A 15,826-nucleotide genomic window follows, 5' to 3' on the forward strand; every position below is an offset into this window, starting at 1 on the left:
CTCTCGTATAGAAATCTTTGTTTTTCTAATTCAGCGGCGCCGGGGCCCGAGCGGCCGGCCCGAGCAGAGCCCACCAAATATTAAAACTGAGCTCAGCCCGCGCGAGGAGCACCGGCGGCTGCTTTTGTTCCGAGATCAGACGGCAGTCGGTGCTGGAGGACGCGGCTGCCGAGGCCGGCGCGGGCAGCGAGGATAATTAAAACATTTCCGTGGTCATGACAGCCACATTCTGCCGCGGCGGGCTGCGGGCTCGTTGCGCCCAAATATTTAACAAGCACCAAATAAAACGCTGGGGACAAAATAAAAGTAATAGAGAAAAAAAAACAGCGTCATAAATTTTAAAGGCAAAGGAGCCAAGAGTCTACAGAGAGAGGTGCTTGGGGGGGGGGGGTTCATTGTTTTTAAAAGCATTTGTACTTTTAATAGCTGCTCACTTCTCATCGCTTTTCATTTTATTTTTTGGGTGTGATTAAGGTAGGTGAAAGAGGTTTTTAATCCTCCATTCTGGAATGTTAGTCAAATTTCCCGAGTATTAGCTCTTCTTGTTTTTGGACAAGGTGGGGGCAAGTAGCATAAAATCAATTCATTTCCGTCCATGAGCGTTTTCATTCTAAATTAGCATTTTCCACCGAGATTATGTTCATCTGATGGTTTTCACGTAGATGGGTAACACCTTTCCCGGCAAACAGCGTACACAGCTGCGTGGTTTATATGTGACCAGTCATCATCGTAGTTTTTAAGTTGGGTAAAATCAGTAAAATTCCATAGAATCTTTTTTTTTTTTTTTTCTTTAAATCAGGCAAAATCTCAGCATTCTCCATGGCACCCAGTGCTTCTCGGCAGGATTTTTTTTTTTTTTTAAGAAAGTACCACGCAGAGCAGTTTCCACATCATCGCTTTCTATATAAATTCCACTATAGGCTGAAATTATACATTCTCGCAGCACAGATGGGCCGGTCTGTCGTTACGGCTGCCGGGGCCTTGTTGGAACACACAGCATATTTCAATTGTGGAGTCGACAATTTCAAAGAACAGAGGTCAGAATAAACAAGTTGCATCTGTGTATAGACACAGCCTCGTTCAATGATCTCCCCGCTCCCCGAAAAATCCCGGGGAGGAACACGAGCGCCTTCATTAAATTTTAATTTAAATTTTGGTCTTTATCTTTGCCTTTTGAGACTCCAAAGGACCTCGGTCAAAGGACCTGAAGTGTTTTAATTAATTACCAATTTTTATCTCGGTTCGCAGCACGGACCGCGTAGCACTAGATTTAAATTCAAAATCGTGGAGTTAGCACGTGTGACCTGAACAGCTTCATAATCTGTAGGATGTTCGTTAGTCTCTAAGTGTTTTATGTACAGACTTAACGTGAAATTGTTTTGAGACTTTTATGAAAAAAATCCGTTGGTAAATATTTTGCACGGTTTAAAGGTACTTTTAAATCCAAACCAAAAAAAAAAAAAAAAAAAATTCAACAGGTAAACTACAAAGAGGAGCCATAAACTTAAAAAAAATTATCTTGCCAAGATAAAGTGCAGAATTTATTGGTCCCTATCACCACACAGGAGGGCAGAGCAGGTTTACAGCCACAATAATTTGCAAATGATGATAACTGTTTATTTTGCGAATTTGCTCACGTCACGATGCTATCGGTTGCGAGGGCTCTTCTCCCCCCCCCCCGCCCCCCCCCCTTATTTTTAAGTGTTTGTCTCTCCGTTTCTAAATTCTGGATTCCTTTCCCAGCCCCAGCCCCAGCCCCCAGCCCCGGAGGCTGCTTTCCTGGCGGCGGCCGGGGCCACCGCACACGTCACGGAGGAGGGCACGTCCCTGGACTGCATCCCGCGGGCAGGGTAACGCAGGGTTGGGCTGGGCCCCGTTTTAAGGCGCGGACCTGTTGGTGGAGATCTCGGGGAATGAAAGCAGGAGTGAAAAGTTGATGAAATTTGCCAGCCCCGTCGGGGAGCTGAAATGCCCCGTTTTTTTTAAACCATTGCATCCTTCCCGAGTGTGGGCTTTTAGCCTGTTGACTCCTGTCTGGGTGTCTGAATTGTATTAACTATTAACTGTATTAACTGTCTGGGGGGCTCTCAAAGAGGAGGCCAGAGGAAGCGGCCCCCCCTTTCTGGGCCAGCCTTAGAGTGATGGGGGTCATAGCGGAGAAGGGCACTGAGGCCGGGATTCAAATGGAGGCACCTCCTCCCTGGCCGTGTTGCTCAGGGGCCAGGTTCACCTCTCTGTGCCTCTGTTTCCTCATCTGCACAGTGGGACAGAACTTGTCCCTGCCCCGAGGTAACACACGTAAAGTGCTTAGCACATGCTTAGTTCGTACAGAGCCCCCCAGAAATGCCTGGAAGCACACGTAGGTGTCCTGTACTCCCAGGTACCTTGGTGGCTTCCAGAGGTGGACTGTCGCTTGGAGGACACGTGTCTGCTGGGGCTGGCCCCCTTCGTCTTTCCCCGAGGATGCTGCAGCCTGTGGGCCACCCTGGGACGGCCAACGCAGGCAGTGCGCTGGGGGGCCACCCAGGGGCCAGGCTCCTGGTCTCAGCACTCCGGGCTCTGGCCAGGCACAGCGCCGTGTCCTCGAGGCCAGGAGGCTCCCGTACCGCCATTTACAGATTGGAAGGGAGCCTACTGGCCTGGAGAGGAAATGGCGGCAACGCAGGCCCAGGGCAGGCAGGGGGCAGGGGCTGGCGGGAGGGAGGGAGCGGCGAGGCCCTGGGGTGGGCCACCCCCCGGGCAGGCCTGCGTGTGTGTGCGTATGTGTGTGCGTGTTTGTGCGTATGTGCGCCTGTGTGCACATGTGCGCCTACGTGCTGGGCTGCAGGCGAGGGTCAGCAGGCGCATTCCTTCGGGCGCGGGGTGGGGGTGGGGTGGGGTGGGGTGGGGGTGGGGGGATGAGCCTGCATGCGTGCCTAGCACAGCCTTGGACGGAAGGTCCTGATAAGAGCCGTTCTCCCTGCAAGGCCTCAGTGCTCTCGGATTAAAATGGGGTGACAGCATTGGCCTCTGAAATGGCCAGATGCTCCAAGGGAGAGCCTGTTGGGAAGCCCATGGCCGGTTTTCCCCTCACTGTGGCCCCCTAGGAAGGGACCTGAGGCCTGGGCTTCAGGTGGGCTCCCTGCCCATCCAGCCTCAGTTCCCCATCTGTAAATGGGGGGGCGCATCCTACCCGCAGGTTTCTCTGGAATTTAACTATGGTGATGTTGCCTGGCACCCAGCGGGGCCTGGGCAGCCCTTGATGGGTGTTCGCGGGTGGGCCCTGGAGAAGGGTCTCTGGGGTTGGGGCCTCTGAGTGTGGGGTCTGGACGGGAGGTGGGGGCAGGGCCTGCAAACCCCCAGGAGGCCTGGGGGTGGGGTCAGCTGCTGGAGCTCGTGCTCGGGAACCTCTGGCCCAGTTTCCTGGGAGCCCGGCCCTGCCCCCCAGGATTCCTGCACTGGGTGTGTCCAACTTCCGGCCTGGGCGTGGGTGGCGGGCTCCAGGAGGCAAAAGCGCAGTTCCCGCCCTTCCCGCTGCCAGAACCTCCTGCGACTTGCTGGGACGAGGAGTCCTCTCCGCGCTCCGTGTTCGAGGCCCAGGTGAGCGGCCCCTGCCCACCCGCCGGGCCAGGCGCCCTCGCCGTGGAGCGGAGCCGGCGGTGGAGTGGAGAGGCGCCCTCCAGCTTGAGCCTTTTTGCGCACAACGCGAAGTCGTCCGGTGCCAGGACCTGTGGACGCTCTCAGCTCCCGAAGGCCGGGCCTCGAGGGCCGCTGGGTGCTCAGCGCCGGAGGTGAGCTCTGCCCCCGAGGGAGTCATGGTCAGGCGGTGGGCCCGCTGGGCGCCCGGGCTCTCGGGACAACGCTGGCGGGTGGCTTGTGGAAGCGGCTTCCATCTGGGCCCACGCCGTGGGGAAGGGTGTGGCCGCCACAGTCTGTGTCCAGCTGCCAGGGAAGGGGTGAGTGAGACCAGCTGGGGCAGGGCCAGTGGGGGACCTGCTTGGCCCCATGAAGAGAGTTGGGGCCACACTTGGCTTCCCAAAGGGAGGGTCTGCACATGTCCAGTGTCGCAAGCAGGACTCGGCTCCTTCGGGTTGCAGGGAACGGACCTTTGTTGACCTACTAAGCGCCAAAGGCAAGTACTTTGATCCATTTTTTTTTAAACATCAACTTTTAAACTTAATATGCCCCAATTCCATTTCATTTCAACATCCAGTCAGGACCGGCACATATCAGGGCCCTTGTGCTGGGACAGCCACGTGGGAGCGGGCTTTGGCAGTTTTCTGTGAGAGAAAACTGAGGCTCCGAGAGGCTGAGGAACATCCTCAGAGTCACACAGCTAGTGGGTGACAGAGCCTGCACCCAAACCCAGGTCTCTGACTGCAGGACCCACGTAGTCCCCGGGCTGGGTGGGAACAGACCTTGGCGGGCTCTTCCCAGACACCCAACGCGAGGGCTCTGTCCGGTGGTCTGGATTCTTCTGCCCCATGGGAGAGGCAGGGTTTCCCCCCAGGGCCATATGTGCAGGGTTTGGGGGTCTCCAAGATCCAGGATCTGCTGGCTGGGCTGACGAAGCCCCCAGCTGCCCTGCAGGGGTGGGGGCTCCAGGCCCTTGTGGCTCTGAGTGCTGGCTGGACCATGGACAGTGCTCAGTGTGGCCGCGGGAAGGAGGGAGCCATGGGGCTGACCTTGCTCCTGGTGCTCCCATGGCCCAGAGAAGGGGGAATGTTCGAGGTGTGATCTCGGAGGCTCTGCAGAGAGTTTGCCGTTCACACACCGAGAATAAAAATATTTGGGAGATGCTAAAAAAAAACCGCCCCAAGACAATTGGGCAGCCTTCAGTGTTCTCAGGGTGGCCCAGGGCAGAAGGGCTGGAGCCTGCAGTGTAGGCGACGAGCCCAGGGTTTTTCTCAGGTTCTGCCTGTCGGAACGCCAGTCAGCGCCTAACAGATGCTGACCCCTCTCCCAGGGAGACACTTATCTCGGGTCCCCGCGTGGGCCGGGAGCCAGCGTCCTTGGTGCCTGCAGATGTCTGGTCCGAGGCTGGGGTCTCAGCGTGAGGGGGTTCCCTTAGGTCAGGGCAGGAAGGAGGCGCCTGGGTGCTGTGTCCATGGCTAAGTTCCTGTAGAACCAGCTCTCTGTGGGCAGTCAGGGACCACGTCCGCCTCCGGTGAGGTCCCACGTGGTGCTCACTTCCCAGATCCCACGTGTCCCTGTGTCTCGGAGTCGCTTGGAGCTCTCGGGAGTCTCCAGGGCACCTCTTGGAGAGGCTGTGAGCCCGCGGTGGCTGGACCGAGCCGACCACGTGGAGGCCGGGTCCGCGGCTGGGGGGCCAGAGCCCAGACCGTCGCCTCTGTCCTGCTCTCACAGGCAGAGGGGCCTCCCTCTGCAAACATGGGCGTCCTCAAGGAGGCCCAGGACAAGATGGAGCCAGGAGGGTGGGGCTGGGCCTAGCACGTGGAGAGCAGATACATAGCCTGGAGCACCCGGTGTCCATCCGAGGCCCTGGAATCTAGGAAACTTCTGGAGGTGGGGGCCCCTCCCTCGGCCGCAGGCTGGGTCCTGCATCCAGCCCCGGGCCTGCCACGTCCCAGGCAGGGCCCGGCTGCCAGGCGCAGCGCCGCCCCTCCCGCCACCCCACGCCAGCCCTGCACAGGCCACATCTGCTGAGCAACCTCGCCAGAGCGCTGCCTCCCCGCTCCGTCCCCATGGAAACCATGGGGGGCCTCCTGCCGCAGTTGGCCACTGACTGGTTTCCATTAGGGCCAGCCAGCCTGCTTTCCTTGAGCGCTGCCCCTGGAGTTCGAGGCTCCCCCTAGGGGTTTCTTCCCGCATTACCGAGTCCCAGCCTTCTGTGCCAGGGGACCTAGCAGTCCCAGTGGCCTGGGCTCGCCCACCCTGCCTGGCATCCCTCGGTGCCCAGCCCCCCCCCAGGGCCATGCCTTTTGTGGGTCTTGGCAGATTCCAGGCTCAAACCCTGTCCTTTCTCACTCGACCAGCAGCTGCTGAGGGTGAAGCACTGGACCAGAGTCAGGGGCCCCAGGCTTTCATACTGGCTGGGCCACAGAGTCTCAGGAGGCATTGACTAAGCCCCTTCCTCTCTCTGGGCCTCAGTTTATCATCTGTAAAATGGGAGGATTGAACTCTAGTTACTCGCAGCGTGTGGTGCCGAGAAGGGAGGCGACCGAACAAAATGCAGCAGTGCCAGCTCGCCCAGATTCTCAGTCTGCAGTTTTTGTATTTTCAAGGAGGGGTTTTTCTTTCTTTCTTTTTTTTTTTTTGGTGTCTTTTTTTGGTAAGGGAAGGAGTCACAGACTCTGATCGTAGATAGTTGTTTGCGAGGCCAAGAGCCAGTCGGAGGCCACAGACCCACAGCTTGGCTATGGGCATCTGTGCCCACCAGGCTCTGCTTGGCATCTGCTGGGTGCCCAGTGACCTGGCTGCGAATGCAGCGAACGGAGGCAAGAAATGTGCCTGTGATGGAACCTGCAGGGCTCTGGAAAACTACCCGAGAGGTTTCCGGAGGTCAGAAATATGGGCAGAAAAAGAGATCCAGCTTTAAAAAAAAAAAACCCCGGTCGGCTCATCCCCAAGAGGCCTGGGAGGGTGCTGCTGCTCCGTGACATTGAAAAGCTCACCCAGGGCTGGTCCGTGGCTGTGTGGCAGCCCCCAGACCCAGACCCACATCCTGGGGAGGTGTCACCACCCCCCAGACCACCACGCGAATGGCTCCTGGTGGCCACACAGGCTGCCACCTCCCTGTCTATAAGCTGGAGAGTGCCCCCATTAGGTCACTTGGCCCCGCTGCTGGAGGGCCAGGTAGCCGGCATGGTGTGAATGGTCTGGGTGTGGCCGGACATTCCTCACCTGGGCCGAGGGACCCAGCCCATCCCCCACTCAACTTTGGGCCTGACTCCCCCCCTCAGTTTGCTGACAGATTCCAGGGGCCGGAGAAGCAGGTGAAGGGCCCTGGGGACATGGTTGCCGCAGCTCCAAGGATGGCTGAGGTGGCATTTGCAGTTTTCTGTCCCAGAAAACTCGGTGCAGGAGTGACACTTGGTGGGTCGGAGCCGTCGCATCCCGGTAGCCACCACCTCTCTGCACCCCAGCCCAGCCTCCCCGGTCAGGCTGGCCAAGGGAGTTAGAGTGGGCAGCGGCCGCCGAGTTGATTTAGACGTGCGGGGAGATGAGGGAAATGAAGGAAATTTCCCCAGGGGGGAAAGAAAAGAAAGAAGAGCTTAAGTGCCCAGATAATTATACAGCCTCGCGTGGTGATTTATGGCAGGCGGGCTCCTCGCCGCCTCAGCACCGCCCCCACCGCCTCAGTCCCCTTCATCCCCCAGACCTGCTGGTGGGGGGCAGTGAGCCCAGCCACACCCGGACCATCCCCACCTCCTGCCGTCCTGCTGTCTTTTAGCACGTCCCCAGCATCTCTGCCCGCCCCCCACCCTTGATTGGGCCCCCGGGGGGTGCCCATGTCGAGCCCACCCAGGGATCACGATTCCCCGTCTCCCACCTAACAGGGCTCCCGGCCAGTCTCCCCTTCCTGGGACTCTGCAGGCCCCCAGCAGCCCCGTCTGCCCCTCCCTGCTCTTCACGGGCCCACTGCCCCGCGTGCCCGTGGCCCCGAGCCGGGGGATTGGCTCACACAGGTGTCTGCCCTGGGCGGCTGGGCACCTCGGGCAGAATGGGCCGAAGTCATCAGCCTGGCACAGGGCAGGCTCTTGGGGAACATTTTATGAATGAATGGAACAGAGTCCAGCAACTGAAACGGGAGAGGAGAAGGGCCTCGGTGTACGCGCTCGGTGCTGCAGCCCAAGCCGCCAAGGTCACTGCGCCACCTCCGCCAAAGACGGTCCCTGTTAGTGCTCATCTGAGGGGCCTTATGAGACCACTCCTTGCCCCGGACGGTGGGATGGCGCCACGTGGCCAGAGTGAAGCTGACCCACCCAGGTTATCGCTGAATGTTCCCCCAAAGACAGCCATTTGCAAAGGGGGGGGGCAGTAGGTCGTGGTGGGGGTGATGGTGTATTGTGGCCGTTTTACTTATTTTTATTATTATTATTAGATTTATCTTCACCTGAGGATCTTTTGTCCATTGATTTTTTTAGAGGACTGGAAGGGATGGACAGAGGGAAACATCGATGTGAGAGAAGCACACCGATTGGTTGCCTCTGGCACCGGCGCCAAGATTAAGCCTGCAACCCAGGTACGTGCCCTTGACCAGAAATCGAACCCAAGACCCTTCAGGCCGCAGGCCAACGCTCTAACCACGGAGCCAAACCGGCCAGGGCATTTTGCGGCATCTGGAGGTGACTTTTGTAGAGAAAACGGTTTTGTCGTCAAGCTAGATGGGGGCCGTTGCTTATGACAAACTGGACTTAGCGGAGCTCGAGGTGGGTGTGCAGACGGGCGCATCTGGAGGTCGCTGGCTTTTCTGGAGACAATTGCCTGGTGCCGGCGGCTGCCTCCCTTGAAAACCGACAGTGCGTCCCTGCCGAGCACTGGGATTTCACGTTCACTCGTTTCCTCTGATGTCCGCTCGGTACAGTGCGTTTCAGAGGCTCCTTTTTAAGATACCAAACTGGGGCTCAGAGGGGCCAGGTCCCTGAAGGCCACACAGCCCGGAAGATTCTGTGACCTGTTTGTCTCTGGGGCCTGGGCTCCGCCCCAGGCCTGGCAGCTCTGCCCCTAGATGTTGTGTCCTTGGGGACTTGAGCTCGCCTGCGCCCCGACCATGTACCCCAAGTTCCTATTGTAGCCATTTTGGCCCAGGCAACGCAGTGAGATGGGGACTCATTTCTTGCAAACGCTGGCTGGAGGGTGTGGCCGCCCACAAACTCGATGGCCCACTCCTGACCCCTCTTGCCCTTGGGTTCCTCCGAGGCCTTGGGTGTCCGGCATGGCGTGACCCAGGGTCAGGCTTCGGTCACTCCCCTGGCATTTCTCCACGTAAGTCGAGGGCCTGCTTCGTGCTCCGCACGTCAGCACCAGGCTGGGGCGGGAAGGGTGTTTTTCCTACATGTCGTGACCTTGGAGAGGGGCCACATTTCATGCCAAAGACAAGTGTGGACAAGTCGGGGCTGAGCCTCTGGGATTGGAGTTCCTGCCGGGGCTCATAGCCCCCTGCCCCCAACCTGCCCTTGGCTGTGTCCACCCTGGCCCCAGGCAAGTGCGTCACTTGTAAGATTAGAGGCCAGGAAGGAATTTCTCCAGGCATAAAGCACGGAATGTGTTCCCGCACGTCCCCAGTGCCCCTGGGCTCTCACACCAAGCTCAGACAGGTGAGAACATGCACCCTCTTGAATCTTGCACGTGGATCGGAGGTGGCTTTGCTGTCCCTCTGTTATAAGTGAGGAGACCAGGCCCAGAGAGGCGAAGGGACTTGTCCAGGGTCACCACGGCGGAGCTGAAATGGGAGCCCAGCAGCCCTGGGTCACCTTGCAGATGGACACAGGAATGCCTTGGAGTGCTGGGATCCTCATGGGCATGGGTGAGCAGCTCTGCTTCTGTAACTTGGGGGTACTTGTGCCCCCGAGGGACCCCAGTTTGAAGTTCACTAGTGACCCTGAGATAGGCAGGGGCCCTGGCATCCCTTCCCCCTCCACACCATGCGGTGGTGACAGTGACTCCCGGCCCTGGCAGCTCTTAGGATTCTCTGCCCATCCTTCTAAAGGGAGTGTGACCCCTTGCCCATCGCCAGGGGTCTTTGAGGAGTCAGTGGGAGGCTGAGGAAGGGGCCGCACTGAGCCCCCTCCTGTTCTCAGGGCCATGTGCCACCAGGCTTGCTGAGCTGACGTCTTGGTCACCTTGTGTCTTACAGGATGTGGCTCGTCCCAGAGCACCCCCAGAGAAAGTGGGAGCCATCTCAGCCTTCAGAAGATGCTCGGGAAGTGCACAGCTCAGGTAAGGTGGTCTCTGCCCTGGGCCCGGGCAGGGAGGCAGCCCAGGAGGCGGGTGGCCTGGCCAGGAGGGGAACGAGGACCCATCTATCAGGAGACCCCAACACCAGCCCACACTTGCCGCCCCCAGCCTGCAGCCTGGTCCAGAGTGCCCGAGGAACCCAGCCTGGCCCTGGCAGGTGGGGAAGACCCCTCCAGGACAAGGGTCGAGGGCAGCTATGAGCCGGCTCCCCTCACTGGGTCGCACGCCTGCCAGGGCCTTTTCTCCTGGAATCGGATGGACTTAGGGAGGGTTGGGACGGCAGAACGCTTGGTCTGGAGGCTCTCCTGAGTAAGCTCCGAGCCATCACCCTGCCCCTGGGCACACCGAGCCCCCAGCCCAGCTCCTAAGAACTTATACTCGATGGGCTCCTTTGGTGCCATGAGCCTCAGTTTACCCATCCATAGGACTAGGAATGCCTCTCAGTGGAGCTTTGGGGTATGCAGTGTGCTCCAGAATGCCCCGGGGGCATTCAAATGTAGTAACATCTACAGACTTTGTTTGTTAATGTGTGTATACGTTTTTGGGGGACACTCTGTAGGAGTGTTTCAGCCCATGTTTTGGGTATAAAGTCACTTAGACCCAGCAGCTTCCCAGCCCGTGGGGTCTCCTGAGAGGCGCTGGTGGCCCTAAGCTGTGCCGGCTTTGTGGGGTCTCAGGGCAGGTGGGCCGGACCAGCAGGTACAGATGAGGGATGTGTGCCCCACACATCGATGGGTGCTCCTTCCCGAGACTTAACCAGCATCTCTGGTTCCTCCCAGGTGTCGCCCCTTCTTCCCGGCCACCGCATTCCCCAGATGCCTGGTGCCTAAAGCTTAGGAGACTCTGCCACTCAGGTCAGTGCTGCGTTCGGGATGTGGAAAGTCTGGACTCCTCAGCCTCTCCCTCCAGGTGCCACCATGGGCTGCTCATGCCTGAAGCGGGGGATGCACACACGTGTAACACGGCTCTGTGCACACACACGGTCTTGGGAGGGGCAAAGAGCAGGCAGGCAGTTCCCCCACATCTGCACGAGCTCAGCTCGGGCCACTCTGACCTCCCACAGCCTCTCTCTGCGGCTGGGGGACCAGCTCATCCCTGCCTTGCACTTGGGTTCTGAGTAAGATTTGGAGAACTGTGTGGAGACCTCGGCACTGGGCAGGTCAGAGGCTACCCGACCTCGGGTGCCAGGATCGTCCTCCCTGGGCCTGGGGCAGAGGAGGCCTTTCACCCCAAAGGAGGCCCGTCCGAGGAGGCCGTGTGGCTGCGTTTCCCCCGTCCACTCCCCTGTGAGGCGGGAGGACACCGGGGCCACTGCCCTGGCCAGGAGCCTGTCCTCGCACCACCCAGAGCCCCTTGAACAGGGTGACGGGGCCTGTGGCACCCCAGGGTGGCTGGGAGCTTGCGCAGGAGGAAGGTTCCAGAAAGGGCCCGCCTGCCCCTCTCTAGCCGGGCACTCCCAGGCCTCAGCGCAGGGCGGGCGGCCTGCCTCCGGAGCGGTCAGTCCCCTTCCTGCGGCCGCAGGCCCACCCCGTCCGGTGGCCTTTGTCTCCCGAGGGCACCATGAAATGGCTGCCTCAGCCCGGCGCCATTTCGTGTCTTGGCGGCGGCAGTGGCCGGCGGAGGGGAGGGGGAGCGGCCGCCCGCCTGGTGGCCGCCGAGCCAGCACCGCCCCTGCCCTCCCCCGCCCTGGCCGGGCTCCGGGCTTAGCCCCGGCCAGCGGCCAGCGTGCTGGAGGGTCGCCCGGAGCCCGGCCCCTCCCGCACCCCGGCCTCGCGCCCCCCGACCTCTGCGCCCCGCAGACGAGGTGCTGCAGCCCAGGGTCCGGCAGAGCTGTGATCAAAGCCACGCCCCTGGGGGAGTCCTTGGCGGCCTCGGGCCTTTAGGAATGATGCTCCCGAGTGGGCGCGCGCCCCCTGGCCTCGGGAACGGGCATGTCTAGCTCAGGCTGCACCCTCGGGTCCCACTCGCCCCTCACCCCTTCACCTGCCTGGGAGCCTGAAATCCTCAGGGAGCAGGGTCAGGGGCTTCCCGGAGGAGGTGAGCGCCGCATGGGCCGGCTGAGGTCTTGCTCTGTGCACAGTCCCACCAGCTCGTGCCTGTGACAGAGGCCAGAGGTGGGCCTGGCGGACAGGCTGTGGTCACGCTAGGAGCAGGCGCGCCGTGTCCAGGACATCTGGGCGGGGGGCTGGAGGGCAGTGTAGAGGAGACAGTGGCTTCTGCTGGCTCCCGGGGTGGACGAGCACATGTGCCCGTCTGCAGCACCAGCCCTAAGGTCCTCAGAGGGCGGGCGTCAGGGCTCCTAGGAGAAGTGCCCAGAAACAGAAAAGCCTGTGCATCCGAGAGGACTGATGCCACGTCTCTGGCACATGGGGTGGCGCCAGGCAGTCCGTGGCCGCACCCTACTCTCTGCGTGCCCTAGGTAGGAAGCGTGCGGGTGGCAGGGCGCACAGTAGGGCTTTGGGGCCAGCTGCCTGCCCCAGATGCATGTGTCCCAGCCAAGTCCTCCAGGTGGGGCGGCCCCCGGCCAGGTTTCACGCTGGCTTTTTTAACGACGCCCCTCCCTTTCCCCCTCTCCTTGCCTTGTGACCCAGACTGCGGCTTGAACGGAGAATATTTTCAGATAAATACATGCCTTTGAGGTTAAGACTCCTGCCTGATGGTTAGATGCCAGCTGGCGATGCCCACAGGAGCGAGAGCAGGCTCCGAGTCCTTGCTTGTTGCTTGCCCCTTTGGACTCCAAGCAAACCCTGAACTTAGCCCTGGGGTGTGAGGAGCAGCTTCTCCCTGGCTGACACCCTCTCTGGGCACAGTCCACACCTCGAGCTTCCTCCTGTGGCCTGGCAGTCCCAGAGCCAGCTCTCCCTCCCCCCCCCCGTACCTGTGGCCCCCAGGGATTCAGGTAGGAGCGTCTGCAGAGCAGGACCCCCAGCCTCTTAGATGCTACGAAATTCTCACACCTGAGGGCATGGTGTCAGCCCCCACCGCTGGCCCTGCTCTGGCGAAGGGCATCTGGCCGCAGCAGACGGGCCTGGACCCTGCCCTGGGGAGTAGACAGGCCTGATCACCCCCCCCAGGAGCTCAGAGGTCTCTGGAGATGGGAAAGTGCAGCCAGGGTGGGGCACAGGCTCCCACCAATGGGAGACCCCGGCCTGGAGCACGTGGGCATCCGATCTAGGGGAGCTACACAAGGAGGGGCCAGCAGAGGGGCCCCGAGAAGGAAGGAGGGCCTGGGTCTGCCCCTGACTCGGGGGGCTGGACCCTGGGCCGGGGCTCCTGCCCGGAGGCACCATTTCCCCCGTCTCTGTGTCCTGGGCCACCTGCACAGGACAGAGTGAAAACCCTGGAGTCAGAGAATCCAGTTTCCGGTTCTGGCTTTGCCCTGTGTCCCCACGGTGTGGTCTCGCGCACGGTGAGCCTGCTGGGCCCTGCGCTCGCCCAGCTGTTGGAGCCCGAGGGCGAAGGAGAACCCTGGTCCAGTCTGCCCGTAGGGTTGATGTTTTTATATCATGGACGTTTCGCATTAGTGAATTTTTAAATTTCACATTAGTTTTAAGGCTCACTTTTGGCCCTCATAAATTGAGGGCCTGGCTGGCCCCCCCAGGCCTGGCCCTGCCCCGGCTGGCCCTCACGGCCGCCCCGTACGCGCATCTCACAGACTTCACAGCCGTGTTAGCGGGGACCTGCCCCCGATGCCATCCCCCGTCTTTCTCCCAGACTCCATTGTCGGCACGGCCTGACGAGCAGAGACACTGGCTGCTTTATGGGGAGAAACCTAATAGGGGCGACGGGGGGGGGGGGCAGCCGCAAGGGGGGGTCCCAGCTCCCGGTGGCCCCAAGCCAAGCCTGAGGTGACTGCGGGGTGACACTGTCTGTCTGCTTCACTCGCTCCAGACATCCGCCTGTCTCTGAAAGGGCCACCTGCCCGCCAAGGCCTCCCACACACCTGTCCCCAGCCGGCTGGCTCCTCCCACCCTGAGCCTGCCCAGCACCCCAAGTAGGGCCAGTCCCTGTGGGACTGGGGCAGGGCCAGTGGTGGCAGCTGGCAGATGACAGGGTGACTGCTGACTGCTCAGTCCCAGCAGCTCCGCCCGGGAGTCCCTTCACCCTGCACTGCCAGCAGTGGCCGTTGGCCCTGTCAAAGCCGGCTGGGGAGGGTCCCTTGGGTCTGTCTCAGGACCCTCGCCATCCCAAGGCCTGAGGCCCATGGTTACTCCTAGGACCACAGGGCTGGTGGGACCAGCAAGTTGTGCCCCCTAACACAGAATCTGGGGCTTTCCCCCACCAACTCAGAAATGTCAACCCTACCCCCCCCAAAAAAATCCAGCTAAAAAAAGAGGCAAGGATCATGTAAGTTCTTGCTTTGTGGGGGCAAAGCCAGAGCAGGGACCCTAGGACCCTGCGGGGGTCATGATCTCTGCCTCCTGATCACTTGGAGAGATCGGGGTGGCTGAGGGTGGGAGAGACTCCGGGGCCCTCGGAGGAGAGGAAGGGTGCCACTGGTCCTGGGCACTGCTTACACCAGCCGCACCACCGGCCACAGAGCCTGGAGTTCCAGGCCTGAGGCATGAGCTCCCCGATGGGCAGTAGAGGGTGCATTTGTGTGGGGACACCAGGCCCTCATTCCAGACCTGACTTGTTACTTTTTTCTAAAATCCAACAGGTGGGAAAGTGGCACTGAGGTGGGACTCCAGTCCGAGGCCGCCAGTCTTCCTCAAGGTGAGCTGGGGTTAGGGCACTGCCCGAGGCTGGGACAGTCCCCACCCTGCAGGGGCACCTCACACCTGCCCAGCCTGAGCCCCCAGGATTTGCCCTTGGTCGCTCTGCAGGAGACGGGCCAGGGTGTCTTCTACCCTGACCGTGCCCACTGAATGCCCAGGTGGCTCACACAGGATGGCATGGGTGGCACCTGGCACTGCTACAGCCCCTCCCACCAGCCTTGCTCTGGGAAGTAGGGAGCCATGGAGAACCTTATGATGGGGAGGGATGTCCTCAGAGCTGTGTCCCTCCCATTCAGCTCCAGGGGCCACCTTCAGGCACAGAGGTCCTTAGGTGAGGACCTAATGGTCCCACTGCCAAACCTCTGCCCAAGCTGTGCCCTCCCCCTGAGGCCAAGTCTCCTCGCCTCCCTGCCACCCTTCAGCAAACTCTCCTGGGTGACCCACTTCATCGGGCTCTCAGTCTTCCCCTCCCCCCCCGTTGGTGGTTTTCTCCTTTGGGCTCCGCTCTGCAGGGGGGCTGCTCCCAGGAGCTGACCCTCCAGCCAGAATCCGGAGCCCTCAGCACCTCTGGGCCTGGCCTACAACTCTGTCCCCCTGTCCCCTGCAGGGTGTCTCGGGAGCCCTGAAGTCCGTCCTGGCACCAAGACTGACGCCCTTTGGGGTGAGGTAGTAGGTTGTATAGTTTGGGGCTCGGCCCTGCTCTGGAATAACTATACAACCTACTGTCTTTCCTGAAGAGGCTGTAACATCGACGGTGGACACGCCCAGGACCTGGCCAGGGAGGGGTGGGGGGCATCCTGGGTGGGGGGGCAGCCTCGGCAGGGTGTGGGAGGGCAGTGGCTGCCATGCTGTAATTCTGAAAGGCCTGGGTTCCACCTGCTGTGTGACTTTGGGCAGGTCCCTTGACCTCTCTGGGCTTCAGTTTTCTCCTCCAAAGTGGGGGCACATGAGGGTTGAAGGGATGCTGGTAGCGCTCGGCGCTGACCCTTCTGTCCCCTCCCTGCCCCTGCGGCACCCATGGGCTGCCCGAATCTGGCCCGTGCCCGCAGCTGCAGCCCTGTGGCAGGCACTGAGGACCGGGAGGAGGAACCTGGGGCCAGAGGCGGGCAGCTGAGACTTGGCTGGGGTTGCGGGGCGGCACCCCAGGGACACCCACGGGGCTTGTCTGGGCCAGCACCTTCCCCACGGCCCGGCCCAGCACCGGGCCT

The 15,826-nt window shown here is 60.7% G+C and overlaps 1 long non-coding RNA gene across 2 annotated transcripts; it reads left to right on the forward strand.

The window, feature by feature from the left end:
* Positions 1–2,900: 2,900 nt before the first annotated feature.
* Positions 2,901–15,602, forward strand: LOC107534828 (uncharacterized). Of its 2 annotated transcripts, XR_015714089.1 has the most exons (6): positions 2,901–3,770; positions 8,088–9,469; positions 9,800–9,882; positions 10,680–10,754; positions 14,561–14,616; positions 15,226–15,602. It is a non-coding gene; the product is annotated as an uncharacterized LOC107534828 (long non-coding RNA). The 2 variants fall into 2 exon arrangements; XR_001602976.2 differs by lacking the exon at positions 2,901–3,770 and having other exon boundaries at positions 7,295–9,469.
* Positions 15,603–15,826: the final 224 nt, after the last annotated feature.

The sequence above is a fragment of the Miniopterus natalensis genome, chromosome 2 (assembly GCF_054644295.1).
Source record: "Miniopterus natalensis isolate mMinNat1 chromosome 2, mMinNat1.hap1, whole genome shotgun sequence".
Lineage (NCBI taxonomy): Eukaryota > Metazoa > Chordata > Mammalia > Chiroptera > Miniopteridae > Miniopterus > Miniopterus natalensis.